At 42.0% G+C, this 18,485-nt stretch overlaps 1 protein-coding gene and 1 long non-coding RNA gene across 2 annotated transcripts in view; one reads left to right on the top strand and one right to left on the bottom strand.

The window, feature by feature from the left end:
- The window catches only part of GRIP2 (glutamate receptor interacting protein 2), a 256,543-nt gene that overhangs the window by 124,786 nt on the left and 113,272 nt on the right, over nt 1-18,485 (top strand). The gene's annotated exons all lie outside the window — the stretch shown is intronic.
- On the bottom strand, nt 1,372-9,456 carry LOC116184103 (uncharacterized). The gene is made up of 3 exons (XR_004148841.2): nt 9,247-9,456; nt 1,671-1,781; nt 1,372-1,565 (listed from the first exon to the last, which is right to left on the bottom strand). It is a non-coding gene; the product is annotated as an uncharacterized LOC116184103 (long non-coding RNA).

Genomic DNA, 18,485 nt, shown 5'->3' with positions numbered 1-18,485 from the left:
CTGCCATAAAATCCTGTGTCCCATCAGCAGGGTGGTTTTCACAAGGCTTTTATGCATTTTCTGATGACAGCTTGGTTTGTGGCAATTTATTGTCCTACTGGGTTGTCTTCTCTGTTTATATCTTGTGGGTCTCATTGTACAGTAGTAAATAATTGCAAAGCTGGTAGTTTAGTTTCCAGACATAAATTAAAATGCTGGAAAAAGAGATTTGTGTATTCCTGTGCCTCTGTTCTTCATATGTGGCTGTTCAAAGAACTCTGTATGCCCCTAGATGTGAGGATGATGTATGGTAAAAGCGGTGGTAACTTAAATAATGTGAGGAACCTCTAAATAAATTTTTATATGGGATTGCAAGAGGTGAAGTGATTTGGACAAGACTCTACACCAGGGAAGGTAGAGAAACAGGAAAGGGAAAGAGATCCTTTTGGCAGAGCATTGGCACAAGGCTGGGTCTATGTGTGCTGCACTATTTGGTCATGGTTGTGGTCTGGGGATGGTGCTGGAGCACTGCAAGCAGCAGTCAAGCAGCTGAGGTTTCAACCTGAAGGTCCTGGCACAGCACTGAGGGCTGGCACCAAGTGTTCTGCTAGTGAGGGCAGCATTGTTGCTGGTAGAACAGAGAAAACCTGGAGTGGGAATTAATATGTGGCTCTGAAGGAGTCAGGGTTAATAGCATTGAGGCTGGGATGTTTGTAGGTAAAGGCAAAGGATCCCAAGGAAGCCACAGGCTGAAGACCCTAATAATCCTCTCTCCTCCGGTGCCCTGCAGTGGTGAGTGAACTGTAAATGAAGCAGTTATTAGCAGCTCTGCTCCTATGAAAGATATAACCTGGTCTATTGAGCAAGGAAGAGTTGCCCTTTTTTAACCTTTCAAAGTGATTTCCCTTGTGGGGACCAGCAGAAGGAGAAAGCTGTGCTTCCTGACTGGAGTCAGGTGCCCTTTCAAAGCCCCAGCAGCCCTGATCTTCCTCTTTGCTAAGGGCCTTGTGGAGCTGCATTATTTATATTTCCTCCTGGGCACCCCACTTGCACGTCCTGCAGTGCCCAAGGAAAGGGAATTGCTGGCATTCACTGGAGATTCAGAGGTGACTAAAGCTCACAAGTGATTATGGTCTCTCTTAACTTCTAGCAAAGATAATTGTACAGAAAAGCTTTTGATCAAACAGATTCAGTCCATTGTAGCCAAACATAAATTTTGCTGAGAAAATATTCTGTTTCAACATTTTCAGCAATTAAGCCCTTCTACATTTGGACTGTTTGGTGCTAGAAATTAATTAGTTGATAATATTCTCTTTAGAATGAAGACAAATGTTTTTTATGTCTTTGCTGAAGGCTAATATTTGCAAAAAGAAAAGGAAAAATATATGAGTTCCTTAAATCTCTTTAATCTTGTTCTGATAAATATACTTTCTTACTGATAAGTGTTCTTTAAATTTCTGTGTGCCTCTTTCTCACATTTCATATAATGCCAAGTGCTAGAGAGGGGGTAAATAAGAGCTGCAGGTAGCAGCTTTCAGAGGACTAGAATGATCAGATTCAATCCAGTCCTTCCATCTTGGGATCAACTGTAAAAAACAGCAAGGAAATGAGTGACAGTGTTTGATGAGACATACCTTTTTCTTCAAGACCAAGTACATGAATGCTCAAATGATTAGAGGTGGCATCCACACCTTGCTTGCTTATAAAGAGCTGTGTAGTTCAGTTCTTTTTGCAGCCACATCTTGAATTTTTCTGTGGTTGAGACAAGCACAGGTGAGCCTGGAGGCCAACAGCTGGAATTTCTAGGGAAGCAGAGACACATACTGAATTAGCTTCTCAAAATGCTCTGCAGCACTTGCTTTGGCAGATTTTCTGCAGTTGAAAAATGAAAATAAATAGGCAAAGCTAGGCAGCAAAGGAGTTTAGAAAAAAACAGGCACCATCTTTCCTCTGATTCATCTGAAATCCTTCCTGTGGGATGCATCACCACTGACTTTGGAGCAAAGTGTTTCCACCTTATTCACCTGATGGTGGGACCAACCCATTAATGAGGAAATGCAAATAGAGAGTGAGAGTCTCCTTGGCTATAAAATGCAGCTTTGACATTGTTTTTAGACATCAAGTTAAAATGTAAGGTATAGACTGAATCACAGCCTTTGTGAAGGGCTGAGTTTGGCATTGCTGATTAGTGAAATCAATTTGGCAATTCTGGGATGAGGGAAATGTAGGCTATTACAGTAAGAAAATACTTCAGAAATGGGGATAATAAATTAAGTCTGAAGACTGCAGACATGGGAGATGGAGTTCCTAAAGTCTCCCTTGGATGACAAAAATAAATATCTCACTTAGTAGGAAGTATGGAATTGCTGGTAAGTACTTTTCAAAATATCAGCTATTGGCTAGATTCAATCCATTATTAATTACGCCATCATGGTGATAATTATTACAATTTAGACACTTCCCAAACAAATCTCTAGTTAATTAACAGTGCAGTCAGTTCTTGGAAAAGTGAGCATTGGGTCACCTCTGTGATGGTGCAGCTCTGGGTCTGATAACCACAGGGGCTGGTAAATCAGCACCTACTGTCAAATAGGGTGAGAAATTCAAGCCTTGTGTGAACAGAAAAATGCTTAAAGGAGGAAAAATTAATGATGAATTTACAGATGGATAAATGGATTTACTCTGGGCTGGGCTCAATTACCTACTCTGCTGTTGTCTTCCAGTCTAGTGGCTAGGCCACTGATGGGGAAATTTTCTGCCAGAGTGTTTTGCAGATGAAATAATAATCCCAGTTATGTGTGGCAGTGGATTTGGTCATGAAATGTGTTGGTGGACAAAGATAATTCAGCTGCATGTCCTGAGAAAACACAGGCCAAATCCTTCACTGTAGGCAAAATGAACTCTTGGATGAGGTTTCTATAAGCAAACAAAATATTGGTGCAGTGTGTTTAATGAGAATAATAAAATTCAATATCATGAGTCCTTAAGACCTCTTGAACGTTCTGTTATTGATTAATAATTGTTAAACTTGAAGCTTCCAATATTTTGCTTAAAAAACAAAGTAGTTTTTTAACTGGGTGCTAAATATTTGTAACAGCAAGTCTGCCAGGACAAACACGCTATTTTAAAAGGTACATATACATCCTAGCATGAGCAGTACTGATTCTGCATGGTTATTTAAATTTTCCCTATATAAAATGTCTAAAATTAGGCTGTTTTAATTTCAAAGCTAAGCTGGAGGTTGCAGTGACTGCAGCTTTCCTACCATCATTTCTGGGGCTGATGGTGCTCTGTAAGTGACAGATTTGTGTGTTATCTTTAACTGTGTTCACAGCAAAGGACTGCAGCTGGCACTTAAACTGGGGCACAGGAACCTGCTTAAAAGGGAGATGCCTTTTGCCTTTCAGCTTTCTAACTCGTCTGGGCTGTTCCTGCCTAATTGCTTCATTAGCCCAGCAACAATGTCAAATAGAGGGAGAAGCCTGTTGGGAGTGCATCCATGAAGGCAGAGCATGACCCCTGTCTAGGCAGGCATCTGCAGGCAGCATTTGCAGGAGCCTTTCATTCTCCCAAGTCAATTGGCAGTCAGAGCAAGTGGCAGCACAGCACACAGAGATAAGACTATTTTAATTTCTTGCTTCAGGAGACTCAGCTGCCTCCTTGGAAAGACTGATGTCTTGTCCATAGATTCACAGCCTGAACAAACATATTGTATCATTTAATTATTAAAGGATAGCTTCAGCATTTCCTGGCAAAATAAATTGGTTTTAGGATGAATCCTGGCAAAAGTGTTGCACCTGCAGGACCACTCCTCTTACTGTGGGCAATAGGCAGTACCACTTTGGTCACTACTCTTTGGGACAATACAGCTCAGCTCTTCTAACCCTATTTCCAAATATCAGCTGATAAAATAGTCATAGTAGGAAGAGATGTCTACAAGTAATACTTAAGCTGGAATCTCAAGAAAGGAACACAGAGGTGAATGCTTAAAGTAGTCATCTTCTTAGCTCTGTGACATGACTAAAATGCCATTCACCCACATGAATTGCAGAAAAGTGCCCAAAAAACCCAATGTGTTCAGCCTTCCTGCTCATATGGGGTGTGACTTATGGAGAGGAAAAATGGGAAGAATTTGTCAGCACGTATGGTGGTTACACATGGCTGCATTCCTTGTCTCAGCAAATGCAATGGTGAGAACTAGGAATTTTTCCAAAGAGCCTCCTGCTGGTTTCTTGCAGCTGGTGCTATAGTGGGTCTGCGAGAAGTTCTAATTCAGGGGAAATAATTGCATGTAGCTGAAAACTAAACATGGCATTTCTCATGAAGTGTCCTTTTGGTGAGTTTGTAGGAAGTTGCACAGGATGTTAAGAGTGTAGGTCAGAAAAGGTGGCCCTGGATGCAGAAAATAAGAACTTTCAAGGTATCACGGGTGAGGGTTAATGACTGAAGCATATTTGCCTTTTTTGCTGAACACAGTTAGTGACAGACTGTCACCTGCATAAGTTATTGTCAGGGTAATTAAACGTTATAGTGCCACATGACACATCCCAACCCACATTTTACTCTGTTGGAGGCTGTGGCATTGCACAGGGAAAGCTGCAGCCATGCTAATTAGGATCAGGCAAGGTACTTGTAAAGCATAATTTAGACCATTTCCTTTTGGGAATTGTCTACTAATGAGCACAGTTTCAATGAAATTATTCATTGTTCACACTGTCACAGGATCATTTATTAAGGGCAATCAGTTAAAGCAGTACAGGTGTCAATGTGGGTAGAACATCTTCTTCCAAATGTCTGTTATTGACAATGTCAATATATGAGGAGAAAGCACTTCAGTTTGGCTTTGTTGAGCTGCCAGTTTGACCCCCCAGCCTGAGCTAACAGCATTTGTTAGCAGCATATTTGATTTAACACACTCCAAGAGGCAATAAACTTGGAGCCTGGAGGAGAGGAGAGTCCCTTCTGGCTACTCTAATGCTGCTCTGCTTTCCACAGAGGATGTGGGTGTTTCTGTGGGAATTCATATGCCAGGAAGGGGGACTTCATTGCCAACAGATAGCAGCCAATGAGTCTGTGGGATACCTGAATTTTATAGATCAGCTCATCCTGCCTTTGGTTCAAGGCTTACTCTATTGGATTTGTTGTTTCAGCATTGATCCCACTTGCTTATCTAAGGCAGACTTTTTGTCTCCAAATGCTTTAATGCCACAGTTGGTCAATGTTATTTTCTTCTATGGCTCTCAAAGGGCTCCTGGGGGTGGGGGGGGGGGTGGGGGGGGAAATCTGTTGTCTGTTAATTGCAATAGATTATCATAATATTCACTATGGCATGAATGTTTTTGAGAGATACCTTTGGATTGTAGTTGGTCCATCTGTTTGACATATTTTTGCAGGACAGTAATCCCACATAATCTACATGCCCATATAGACTCATACTCTGTTTACAGAGAAAAACTATCTGTGGTGAACTTTATTTTGCTTTCTTTCTTAATGGAAGGTGTACACTGGTTAGCCACTTTAATGTGGTCTGATCTATGGAGATGATAAAAAGACTGTTAGTCCAGTATCTGGAAGTACCTGGTTTTATTTTTTGCAGACAATGTGCAAATACCAAAATAAAAGAAGAAAAGGAAAGGCTGCCTTTCGATAGAAATCTGCATTTTTCTCCCTAGAGCCTGTTTTATAGGTCTTCCCACTGACTGTACTGATAGTCATTGAAGCACGTAAAAAGTAATGTGGGAACATCCTTTAAACTAGTGAAGAGAAGATGAAAATAATCAGAACAAATTCACAAAGGCAGTATTATCAGTATTTGTAACATTAATACATTCAGCCATAACTGCACCTGTTAGTAAGGAAATATTGCCTTCTGAAATGCATTTTAGTACATTGTGTAATTTTAAGGATATGTATTAGACACACAGAATTTTGCTTTATTATTCCTGAGGAAGAAAACAAACTGTATGGCAACTTCAAGGGAAAAATGAACTAATTTAATACGAGCTCTACTTGGAATAGTTTTTGTTCCTATGATTTTGTTCTGATACATATTTTTAAATGGTTACTCGAACAGAAGGCTGTTTCTTTTCCTTGCCACTTCTCCACTGGTTGCTGTTGTAGAAAATGTGTGTTCATTGTCAGGCAGATAAACATAGCAGTACATACATATATTCTGAATACTGTATATTCACTAATCACACTGCATTTTGCTTTATTTTTTCTGAAACTTGGTGTATATTTTCATTATCCTCTTGCATTATTTACAATGGATTCTATGGCTTGGCAGGGCCACCTCAAATACTAGACACGATAAATGGTAATAGATTTCCCATTATACAAATGCTTTTTTATCCTCTTAGTTTAATTGCTGCATTTCTCACTACTTCTGTTGTGACTCTTGATGACCAGTGTCCCCACAGTCATTTCCTGAGCTGAAATGAGGATTAGATTTATATATGGGAGAGCAGAAAACATATTTATTTCAGTATTGTAGAGAAACAGCTGTGTTTTGTTTTCAACTGGAATTTCCTCTAAGGTAAAGCTAATATCTTGGGACATTCAGGCAATTCCCCTGGCTAGAGAAGTTCTCTGGGACTCTTGGAGGAGGGTAAATTGGATCTTAATATTCAGGTTTAAATCAGAATATCCTTAAATTTTAGTGATGAACCTAGAGAGAGAATGAAATGGCATAGTTCCTCTAGTCTTATATGAAGACTGGTACTACAGCATCATGAAAGCAAGGAAGGTGTGGTGCAAAATGGTATTTTGATTGGAGAAAGAGGATAAGATCCTCTGCTACAGCTCCAGTGAAATTAATTGCAGATGCCTGTGCTCAGTAGATGGAAGAGAAGAAAAAGCAGCCTGAACAGAACATGCAACTGTGCATGGTTGGAGTCAGCTCTGTGCTGGGAGTCAGCTCTCAGACTGTCTCAGAAATTGAACATTTGGGATCTAATCAGTCCCCAAGTGCTCAGGCTTTTCATCTTCTGTACAAGGCTTTAAATACATAATTTACATCTAAATTTATCTATAGTTAACACACATGTACACACTTGTCAGTGCTTTCAATTCTATATAATTTTAAAGAAAACAAGATGGAGAAAAGAAGAAAATCTTTTGTGTTATTACATCAAGATTGACCTCGAAAGTACTGATGGTTTATTGAGTTTTGAGGGTCAATAATGGGAATTCCTGAATTTGGATTTGGTGTTAGTTCTCTGGGATTGTCATTTGTGTGTGCTGCTAATACTTCTACACATTCAGAGTAGCTCTCCATAGCCCTTTCCCTGCTGGAAAGCTTTCTGTGTTGTTTTCCTTTGGTTCCAAACTTATACCTCTGAGTCTGAATTTGCAAAACTGTTCATGTGTCCTTCTAGCCTGAAAAGTCAGAAGGTAACTCTGGTGGCTAAGTGCAAAAACTCAGTGGCAGAGCATTGCTGAGATCAGGCACTGGAGGTGAATTATTTTGTGTCATGTCTCTCAGGTGAACCCTGGAAAGCCACAGTGTGTTGTTTCCACAGACCAATGGCTGCAGGCTGTGAATTGTAATCTCCAAATCATCTGTGGGATCAGCAGAAATGTTGGCTAGAGATAAACTCCCAGATGTCCATCTATTGAGGACAGCCTTTACCTCTCAGGTATTGATTTAGTAATTAAGCTTTCTTGTACAGATCCAAAGTTTCCTGTGTGTTCCTGGAAGGCACCTCTGAGCTCCCCTGGGACCATGGTAAGAAAGAACTGAGAACCACTACTGCTGTAATCTAAGTTCCCATAGAGAGAAGGAAGAATATTTTGCTTATCCAGCTGCTGAGAGAGGCTCAACTCAGCAGAAAAGGTCAACTAAAGTGCTACTCCCAGTGTGATTTGGCCTGAAATTCAGATGAAAGGGGGTACTGACATATTGGTTGGGCAGAGTCCTCAGCAGGTGTTGTTCTCCCAGAAGTGTGAGGATGAGCAGGGTTGGACAAGAAAGGGAGTGAGACTTGTGTGCCATCACAAACCCTCTCTAAAATCTTTCCACAAAAAAATAGTGTGAAGTTTGTTTGGGATATTGATGTTCTACATGTAGTTTGTGGGATGGTGGCTTTCCTCTTAGGTCTCCGTGATATTGTCAGTGGTTTCTACAGACACAAAAAGCTGTTTTGCAGACAAGTTTTTTTAGCAGGACTTGCCCTGCTGGGGCTGTTACTAGAACAGTCCCATTGCATTTGTGCTGGTTTCTGGTGAACTGCTCCCATAAAATTGAGGGCTTTTATCTCCTTTGCTCTGGTAATCTCTGGATTAGCTTTCTAGTGAAGTGCAAGCGTGCACTCGTGTGTGCTAAGGAATAATCTTACTTTGCAAATTAATATGTTAATGTAGTGCCAGATTCCCAGCCTTTAACAGTGGGAGACCAGTGATAGGTTTAAAACATCAATGTGTGATTTTATTAATCTGGACGAGATAACAAAACAGCCCTGCACTGAAAAGTACCGAAAAGGGTCTGTGCCCCCTCTAGCTCAGTCTGCCATTCTCCCCCCCAAAGCCCCTTCCCTCTCACTGCCAGTGCCACTGCCTAAAGCCCGGCTCCATTTGACAGTAATCACACGTTAATTTGGAGCCGGCAGCCCCTCGCAGAGCCAGGCAGAGGTGCGGAGGGAGAGCGGCACGGAGCCATGTGAGCCAGCGCTGCAGGCTGCAGGAAGATGTTCGCGGTCTCGCTCAAGTGCCGGCTCGGCGTGGTGAGACGGAGGAGCAAAGGTACGGTCAGAGCAGAGCAGCTCGCTCCTGCCCGAGAGGGACTTGGAGGGCATTCGCTTGAGCATTTGCTTTTCCTTAGCTGGGCAAGAGGAAAAAAAGCTACTTGGGCTGTGATTGATTTTCACCCTCTGTGCATTGGCAGGCGGGAGTAGGATTATTTTAATTTCTTGCATGTCCTATATTTTTCAGATGTTGGATTTTTTTTTTTTTTTCCGTTGACTCTCTGGATTTTTTCTATATTCATCTGCCATGGTTATTACTGCAGTAAAGTAGATTTAGGTGTGCCTCAGAGTCTCACAAGGTTTCCCTCCTCCCGTATGGGAGCTGTTACTTTGCAGGGAGAAGCACTTGAGTGTTGGACACCACCAGACTGTCCCTCCCTACACTCCTTCCAGCAGGGGAGTGGGTTGAAAGGATGAGAAACCTGGCAGGATAATGGGGAGAAAATCAACTTTGGAAAGGTTTGAGGAACAGTAATATTTCATTTCAGAGCAAATTAATCTGAGACAGGACAGTTTCTGTACTCACCATCCTGCAGTGCTGCATGCGATCAGATCAGAAGTGCAGAAGTTTTGTTGTGCTGGACCCAGGGTCCCTCGCCCCACTTCAGCTGTCCGGGGTCTCTGCTCTCCTGGCTCAGGGCTGCGCTGCAGCCGGGGCTCACTCCTGCTGCTGCTGCCTTTGATTTCTGGGAGCTTTGCATTTTAATGGAGCCTGAAGCAGTTCTCACTGCTTGGAGCTTGACTCCCCTGTGCAAGCCCTTCCAGCCAGCGGCACTCCTGCAGCAGATCAAAGCCCTTTGCTGCTAAGGAAGATGACCTGCATTTTTATGGGGACCTCTAAAGCAAAACAGCTTTTAGGGGCTCAGTGTAACTCGGATGCTATCGATTCCAAATTAATGCATAAACTCAGCTTTTAGTCTCACTTACGGGGAGAGACACTTACATGCTGATGCAAGGATTTCTGTGGTGATACACAGAAACTCTGTCAGGACCAGCAGGTAGAAAACTTTAGTAGCAAAGAGAAAGGCCTGAACACAATGCACAAGTTTCTGATGTGGACTGGACCTTAAGTTTAGGGTGCAATTCCTATGTGTGACTTGCCTAAAGTAAAAAAGTGTTTACTCAGATCAAGGTTGCAATTCAATGGGATGGATGTGAATAGGGAGCAGGAGTCTGACATTGGTTACTGGGGTGCTAAGAGAGCACCTAGGTTGTGATTGCCCCACTGTGCTCCTTCCTCCTGTGTGTGCACAGGCAGTGAGATGCTCTCCTGTACTCTGCTGCACACAAGGGCATGTTCACCCCAGGGTTACAGTCCTGCTGTGGCAGCCTTGGAGCTAAATTTATTTCAGATGTATGAATTTATATTTGGCATCACTTGCCTTTGACAGTTTATCCTCATGCCTCTTTGTTTCTTTGCCTCCATAGTTTGGAGGCTTCATGGGCTTCTCTGAACTGGAAGGAGTTTCATGTTTGCAATAAAACATGTTGGCATAGGCAGGATTTCCACCTTCTAGGGCAATGACTGGAAGTGCTTGAATCAAACCCTGGTGTCCCTTTGTAACTGCCAGATGCCAGGAGAAAGTCTGGTGCCTTATTAGTTTTTACAGTCCTTTTTCCCTGGCATGCTTTTTTGCTACATATCCTTAAGGAATTGGCAGTAGTGTTGGAACATGATGGGTTTTTCTTCTACAATTTTCCAGGAAAGTAAGTAACACAGCAGAATAAATGCATTTGTGCCTGCAAAACACTGAATATGCAGCCTGAGATTGTAATGAAAGTAAAAAAAAAAAAGAGTTATCCCTGTACTACCTGATAAAGTTTTAGTGGCTTTAGTTGAAATATTTAGAATTGACTTATTTCACCTGCTTTTCTTAGTGACAGATTTAAATGAGAGAATTGCTAATCCAATGCTAAATTGTACTGCTTTGATCAAGGATTAAATTGAGCTGGAAGTGGCTTTTGGGACTTGAGCTTTGAAATGAACAACCAGAGAGAGAGACGTTGTTACTCATCTTCAGCATTTTGGGACAGATGATGTTTAAGGAACATACCCAAAAGAATGATCAAAAATAAATATTGCCTGGTCACTTTGGTACGAGAATGAGCCCATCATGACTGGGCAGCAACCAAGGACAGGAGCTGCTATGAATTATGTTTGTGAGTAATGAAACTCTGCTGCATTTCACATGTTGCATCCTATGAGATGGTCAGACCATTATTTGGCACTAAAAATTCCCACCACCTTTTGAGGAGAGACAGGAAGAAATGGCAAAGGGGATGTGTGAAAGACAGTGGCAGATACCCCAGCCCAGGTATCTGTCTCTCTTCTGGTCCAGGCATTTATGTGACCCAGTATCCCAAACCATGCTCTGCCTGGCTCTGCAGGTGGATGCTTGCTGAGGGGAAACTCCTCTGGTAAAGCTGATTTTAATTAATTGTAAGGTTAGGTGTTCAAATCTCAGCTATGGTGGCTGCTGTTAGTTTTGTGTAGTTTTAGCTTTAAACATCCTCACAGAAATAAAGATTGATCTCCATCTACTAATTGCTCCTCTCTTCTTCCAAACAGACCCCTTCCCCCAACTCTTCTGCCTTCTCTGCTATTTTCTTTTCCATCCCTCAAACTTTGCTCCTTCCCAGCTAATCCCCTCACTTCGGGGAGAAATTCTTGCTGTCAGTCCTCTTGGATTCCTGCTTTATTTCTCTCGCTGAGCCTTTGAGCTTTTCCTGGCATGAGGAACATTCACAGTTAATCCACCAGGCATTCAGCCGGTTGTCTGGGGCTGGCAGCACTTCCCTGCCCACAGCTCTTGGCTGTCTTTGGCCAACATCAGCTCATACAGCTGCAGGGCTCCTCAGTCTGCTTCAAGGACTCTTGATCCTCTGCAGAAGGTGCTGCTGAAGACCCCAAGGAACATACCTGTCCAACACAATAATTTAACCTTCCTCAGTATTAGTGTATTTTTCCACTGGAAAAGCAGAATGATTTCTGTCTGGTCATGCTTGTCAATCAGCTGAGCTCCAAAGGGACTCTTTGGGGAGGTTGGTTGGTGGTTGCCTGCCCTGCTAGCCCCCAGTTACTGCAGCAAATCAACTGTATTTTATAAATAAGTAAACAGAAGCAGTGAAGAGCCTAAATAATTAACCAGATACATGTGTTGGACTGAAAAGCAGCAAATGAGGCAATTCAAAGGTGTCCTCACTTTTCTCCTGCTTTCCAAAGCCTGCAGCCCAAGGGGATGCTCTGCAAGAGCTGGTGAGACCAGCAGCTGCCTGAACAAACAGTAGCACACACCAAGGGGTCTGGACCCCACTGCCATGGCAGAAGAAAAGCTTGGTTACTTGGTTTGAGACATTCAAGCTTAAAATATGTTTATTTTTGTCCAGTCTAGTTTCTCCTACTGTGTGGTGTGAATGATGTAATGAAAGTAATTTTGCTGGTTTTTTGTCAAAGATTGTCACCTGGAACATGCCAGGCATCACATTCTGTAAAAGAAAATGCATGTTCTGCTTTCCATTTACATACTTCAGTGTTTCTCAACCTTTTAAACTTCACTGAGTTACGTTTCCTATGTTATTTTTTGGACTAGATGCTTTCTCTTGCCTTTTGTTCTTCCTCTTGTGTGTTTGACTGGGAACTGGGAAAATAAATAAGCAAAAAAAAAAAACCTCACCCTGAAACCCCCAGGAATAAAATAGAAGAATATGTTCAGAAAAGCTGTCATATAGAGTGTAATTTTCAATTAAAAAAAAAAGTTTTAGAACACCAGGTTTTACAGTGAGACCCAGACTTCCAGTGATACAACATTTGGGCATATAGGCATTGCTGTCGCTTAGATGGAAGTTACTGCATCCTGTTTGGTGCAGAAAGATGTTTGGTTTTGTTTTTATTGAGAACAGCATCATGGGAATCAATCCCATGAACTGAGAACGTGTTCTTGTGCCACTTCACCTTGTTTGCTCTGTAGCAGTATTGCACTGTAAAGCATCCTGGCTGTATTTCATAGCAGGGAGTGTTGCTGCAATTGTGTTTCTGTCACAAAAAGATTTGCTCACTGCAGGAAGACAAGAAAAGTTTTGGGTCTCTACTTGGCAAAGAAAAAAAAGAAAAAAAAAAAGAGCAAGCAGGTAAGCTGCTTCCATCCTGTGGTGTGGTGCCAAGTCCAGAGCACCACACAACAGCTTGAGAGAGTGAAAAGTCCAGTGGAGCTTCTACTCCTTGAGGAGAGAAACCACTGATATTCCTGTATTTATCCTCCAGGCCCAGAGGAGCCAGTAAAACACAGTAGGTGGGCAACCAACACACAGAGAAACCAGACTCATCCCCAAAATGAAGCTGTGGTGCAGAGGCTGAGCCCATGGTGAGGCCAAGTGCAGTGTTATGGCCCTTGCTTGGCCACCTTTTCTTTAGGGTGATCACTGCTTGCTAGGATCTATCCTCACCTGCCTGTTTCAAAGCAGAAGGCATCTTGGAGGTGCTGCTGTGAATATTCATGGGGCTTTTCCTGCTGCAGTGATGAAAACCAGGCAGTGCTGAACACAGGGAACTCCCTCGGCCCAAACCACTGAGCTGGCAGGGGCTGAGATTCCCTTTCTGTCAGCGTGGGTACACTTCAGCCCTTTCCCTATCTCATCAATAACTCATGATTGGGCATGTTTTATTTATGTCTCCAAATGAAGCCCATTTTTCAGCCTGGTGCTCTAGCATCCCAGGTGGCTGTCACTGGCTCTGAGTGCTGTGTGGTGCCTTCAGCCCCAGCTCATCCCTCATCTTCCTCCAGGCTCCAGTAGCAGAGAGGATATTGATCTCTTAGGGGGGTAATTGAATGAAAAAAGCCCCTAGCAGCCCAGAGGCAGATGATAAATCCTTGCAGGGATGGCAATGTGCAAAACAGTGTGTCTGAGGGGGCATTAACCCTTCCTCATGGAAAGGTACAGCATATATTGGAATCCTGTGTGCAAATCCTGCCCAGATCCCAGCTGTTGGAACAGGAATGGAAGACAAGCCTGCCTTGCTGTGGATATATTACACAAGAGCAGTTGCATGGGCCCCTTGCTGTGCTGCATGGGGAGTCCCAGGCTCTTTCTGGAGTGGTTTGGAAAATCTGGGCTTTGATTTAGACTGCAAAAATCACAAGGTGAAATCCTTGGGCTCCTTGTGTGTGTGTCCATGTATTCTTTCTGTTTTACATATAAAACTGTGTGGGGGCTTTGGGGGTGTTATTTAAGCTAAAAACAAAGGCTAGGGAGTCTATCCCATACCTTCCCTTTATGTTACTGTGATTAACAATTTGTTGTGCAGGTGGTTTTACTGGTAATTTGTTTTCTCTGTGACAACTACTCCAGCTGTCTCCCTTGAGAAAAGTCCAGGATGTCAAGAGCAGGTGCCTTTTATTGATCAAGGCTGGTTTGTGTGGATGGATTTGCCTACTGGCTGCAGGGCATCACCCATCACCCTCTGTCCCATGTATCCCCTGGCACAAGGACATGTCACAGGGAAATGCTGCTGATTTGCATCTCTGGCTTGCAAGCTCAAACAGGCATTTTTGGAGAACAAAGAATAATTTCCTTAACCAAGATGACATTTAATATGCTTTGTCATAGAGAGGAAAACCAGGCCTTGAGTTTAGAAAGCTGTAGAAGGTCCATGAGGTCACCACTGGCCTATCTGCAGTGTGTGTGAGTGAAGGAAATGCAAATGTACATGGTACTGTGATTTGATAGTTGCCATTTAACTGTTTTATAAACAAAACCCAGTTCACTGGAGTTGTAAGATGTAGTGAGTTCAGAGTCAATAGAAAAAAGATTTAAGAATATTATTTCAAAATTACCATCTTGCTGCTTATAAGGTGTGTCTGAAGTTTCTCTTTTCTCATTGTGCATGTGTCACCAGAGAGAGTTTGGATGTTAAAACCATGGATCTAAAGGAAGTTGTTTTCCCTATTTGTCACTGAGTTACATTCCTCTTGACTCCATTCCTTACATACAGCTATGGGACATTTTTGTCACAGTCTTCTTAGTCAGTGAATAATACAAAGGAGCTTGGCAGGCAGCATTTAAAACAGGTGAGGAAATGCCTTGATTTCCTATTCCTCTGCACCTGTACAACTTTTTATCCATGGCATTTCTTCCCTCGTGTACAGGAGTCTGACTTTGCATACTCACAGGGATGTGACAAATCACAGTTCTTCATTTATTTTGGAGCTGACAGGGAATCTGCAGTGGGTCTATCTGGAGGCCAATCTGCTCCTGTGCCTCAGGGCCATGTCAAGGAGATTGTATTAACTTCTCTGTTTTCTCAGTGTGGCAGTAAGTACTTTCCTTTTAATTGTAAAAATCCACCTAAATTTGACAGAATTGAAAATCTAAAATCACCCCATGGGTGCCATCAGTAAATTCTGTGTAATGCTTTCCCTCCTCCTCAAAGTCTTAAAATTCAAGCTCCTACCAAGCTCATCTGTACCTCAGGTGTGACATTGGGAACAAGCCAAAATTATAATCCCGTATCAGTAAAAATGAATCTTTTTCTTTAGCCTCTTTCTTCTGTAATCACCTACAAAAATATATCCTTTAAAAGTGCTAGAAAGGCAGGAACTGAAGTAATCTAGACTGATGTTACTAATATGGGATATTTTATATATTTGCTGGCTCATCCAAGTTTTTGTCCTGGTTTAGGGCAAATTTGGGAAGAAAATTCCAGAAGGGTTAATCTAGAAAGCAGATTCAAGCAGCTTCTCCCTCAACTAGTTCAGGAAAAGACTTCCTTGGAGAAAAGTGGATAAAACGGCTTATTTAACAAGCAAAGTATTCACATGCATAAAAAATGAATAATATGAAGCAATAAAACCTCTCGCTGTTCTGAAGAGATGGCAAATTCAGAAAGTCCTTTTCATGGGGTGCAGCTCGACTCACTCAGTCCCTTATCTGGAAATGCTGTAAATGCCAGAGGTGTGAGCCCCCAGTGTTCTTCTGGGTGTTCAGTCCAGAGCAGGTTTGAACAGTTCCAAGAAAAAGAAAAGCCACAGTCCAGGGTAGCCTCTGCTAGCTAAAAACTAACTAAAAAGCAAAGGAGAGCTCTCTCCTGCTGTCAGTGCTGCAGAAAACACAGTCTGAGAAACACAGAGAGAGAATGCTGAAGCTGCCTCAGACATTCCACTGCTTCTCCTTCTCCCCCTCTTCACTCTCATATCTGGTTTTAAAGGTGCAAAACTTACTTCTGGGCTAAACAGATGAATGGGGATACAATTCAGCATCATAAAGTCACCTCAGGACAGCTTTCTATCCTGTCTCAGTGTATAAATACCTGGTAAGGAAGTAGATTTTTTGAAGGAATTACTTTGAATGAAATTTTATTAACTAGTAAAATGTTTTAACAATGCATTCCAGAAGAGTAAGAGGACAAAAATAATGTGATGTGACGTTTCAGCATTCTGGCTCTGGTGGAGATAATAACAAGGCCACGTATTGGCAAGGTAAAAGGTCTGTATTTTAATTTTGTATATTTGTAGTCTGGCCAAGAAAGATATTTCTTTGAGTTGGAGATACAAACAGAAAGTAAACAACACTGACTTTTGCTGTAGGCTGAAATTACGGTAATTTTTCAATTACTTTCAACAAATCTGGTGGCCATCAGCTGTTCTCTTAATGCAACTGTTAGCTAATAACAAGAAGTGCTTCCCCAGCTTTCTGTTCCCTCTTGGATACACTGTGCTGGCTCATTTGGCTCAGTTAAAAGGAGTGATTTGTCTCATTGCAGAATGTGTTGGGAGGGAGTCTGAACTGGATTCCTCTATTCACTTTTTGCTGCGTTGCTTGAGCTACTTACACCTCACTGTACTCAGGGTAAAGAAAATAGCACTGTGTGCCTCCTCCTAGGCTCTAAGTCCTTGGGGGAAAAAAAAAATCCATTGCTTTCTTTTTATATGAGTCTATAAAAGCTTTTCTCTACATGTGCTGTGTTGTGCATTTGAGGCTCAGTGGGTCTGACACGCTGGAGTTAGGGTTGTGTCCTTGCCCAGGCTGGCAGCCCAGTGCTGAACTCTTCTCCTCTTCTTGGTTTCACTCAGCTCCTGAGGGTTATTGTAACCTAGTTTTTTTGTGAGCGATTTCCTTTCCTCTCTGTTCCAATTGCTCTTTTTGCTTTATAGAGTACAGCCAGATTAATCATACAAAGCCATGGAAATCAACAGCAGTGTGTAATTCAGGGCTTGATAACTGACTGTGGGGAGGGCACAAGGGAAGGGCTTTGCTCTCTACAAAATTGCCACATGATATATCAATCCTCAAGACATATGTCTGTGTTTCCTTTTTTGCAATATATTTCAGGAAACACAAACCAAAAGGAAACTATTTTTAAAATAAATGGTCTGTCTTTGTAACCTATATGACCCTTCTCATTTGGGTGCATTGGAGTATAGCAGAACAGTCATGAGATAATGTTTTCTCCTCATACACACTCTTTTTTCCACTGAGACACTGAGACAACAGGCCTGAGCAGAAAATGAATGCTTTGGGCATTTGTCCAGAATCCTGCAGTGGGTTGTTCATGCTGTTGCTGTGTCTGTGCTGCTTGGAGAGATCAGCATGCGTTGCACTGGGGCCAAATGCCAATTAGAGAATAAAAGTGATTACAAACCAACAGTTGCTGAGGTATTTTTGTGTGAACATAATTTTCACCAAGTTACCTCAGACAACATATGAAGTTAGCAGAGATTCAGTGCTGTCTGTGAGAAGATGTAGCCTTTTCTCAGCTGGCATGTAACCAAGAAGAAATATCAGCTTTTTTCACTTCAAGGCTTTGCACATTACTCTTGGGGTTTGTCCCCTCCCCCCTCTGCTTGCTTATATTTTGTTTTGCTTAAAATACATTTGCATATCTTTACAAGTTTTGGGAAATTAGGAATGTAGCTGATACCTCTGGCAGTGAGGAAGGCCAAGTCTTTCCACCTACTTCCTTCCCAACTCTATTGCAACCATATAAGTGGTCTAAGAAATGAAGGTAGGTAGGAGTTTTTTAATCAAAAGGGAGAGTCAGAACTCAGAGATGCATGAGATCTGGAGAGTTTTGATATACCTGTCATTAGAAACTCCTTTGAGAGTCCAGGATGAGCTTTGTAACCACAGTCTGAATAAAGAGACATTTTCATGAGAAATAGGTAATGACTGGGTGGTCAGGATATTCACATGAGGAGAGAGATCCCAGCTCAGATCCCTGATGTGCCTGATTTAGATCTGCAGTTGGAATTGACATCTCAGGTTATTTTAGGTTATCAGCTATGGCATGTACAGCTTCTGCATCATCATAGAACAACAAACGAAGTTCTGGTTTTGCAAGACAAAGAAATACTTTCCCACTTGGATTCACTGCCAGTGCAACAAGAAAAGCACAGATATATGAATTCAATAACACAGGTCTCTCTTCCTGAAATAATTCTTCTTCCGCTTTTAAGCGAGGGCTCCAAGGGTAAGCACTGTTTTTTCCAATATCTGTTCAGTAATCCCACTGGAAAATAAAATAATGTCCAGTTAGTTTACCAGCTGCTCTTGCCATATATTAACAATACCTGTGGTCTTAAATTCCAGAGGTATTGCCAAGGTCTTTTTTTGACAAAATCATCCTTGATTGGTAAAGCAGGAAGAAATAACTCCTTTTTGTTTCTATGGTATGTAGCTGAATGGTCATAAAGATGAGACGTTTTCAGAAAGCAAGGAATTTAAATAGTAATAATATGTTGTCTGTGTTGCACCTGTAAAGCAAGTGTTGCT

Source organism: Lonchura striata, chromosome 12 (assembly GCF_046129695.1).
Source record: "Lonchura striata isolate bLonStr1 chromosome 12, bLonStr1.mat, whole genome shotgun sequence".
Classification (NCBI taxonomy): Eukaryota; Metazoa; Chordata; class Aves; order Passeriformes; family Estrildidae; genus Lonchura; species Lonchura striata.
The sequence above is the reverse complement of the archived record's forward strand: the minus strand, read 5'-3'. Positions and strand labels throughout refer to the sequence as shown.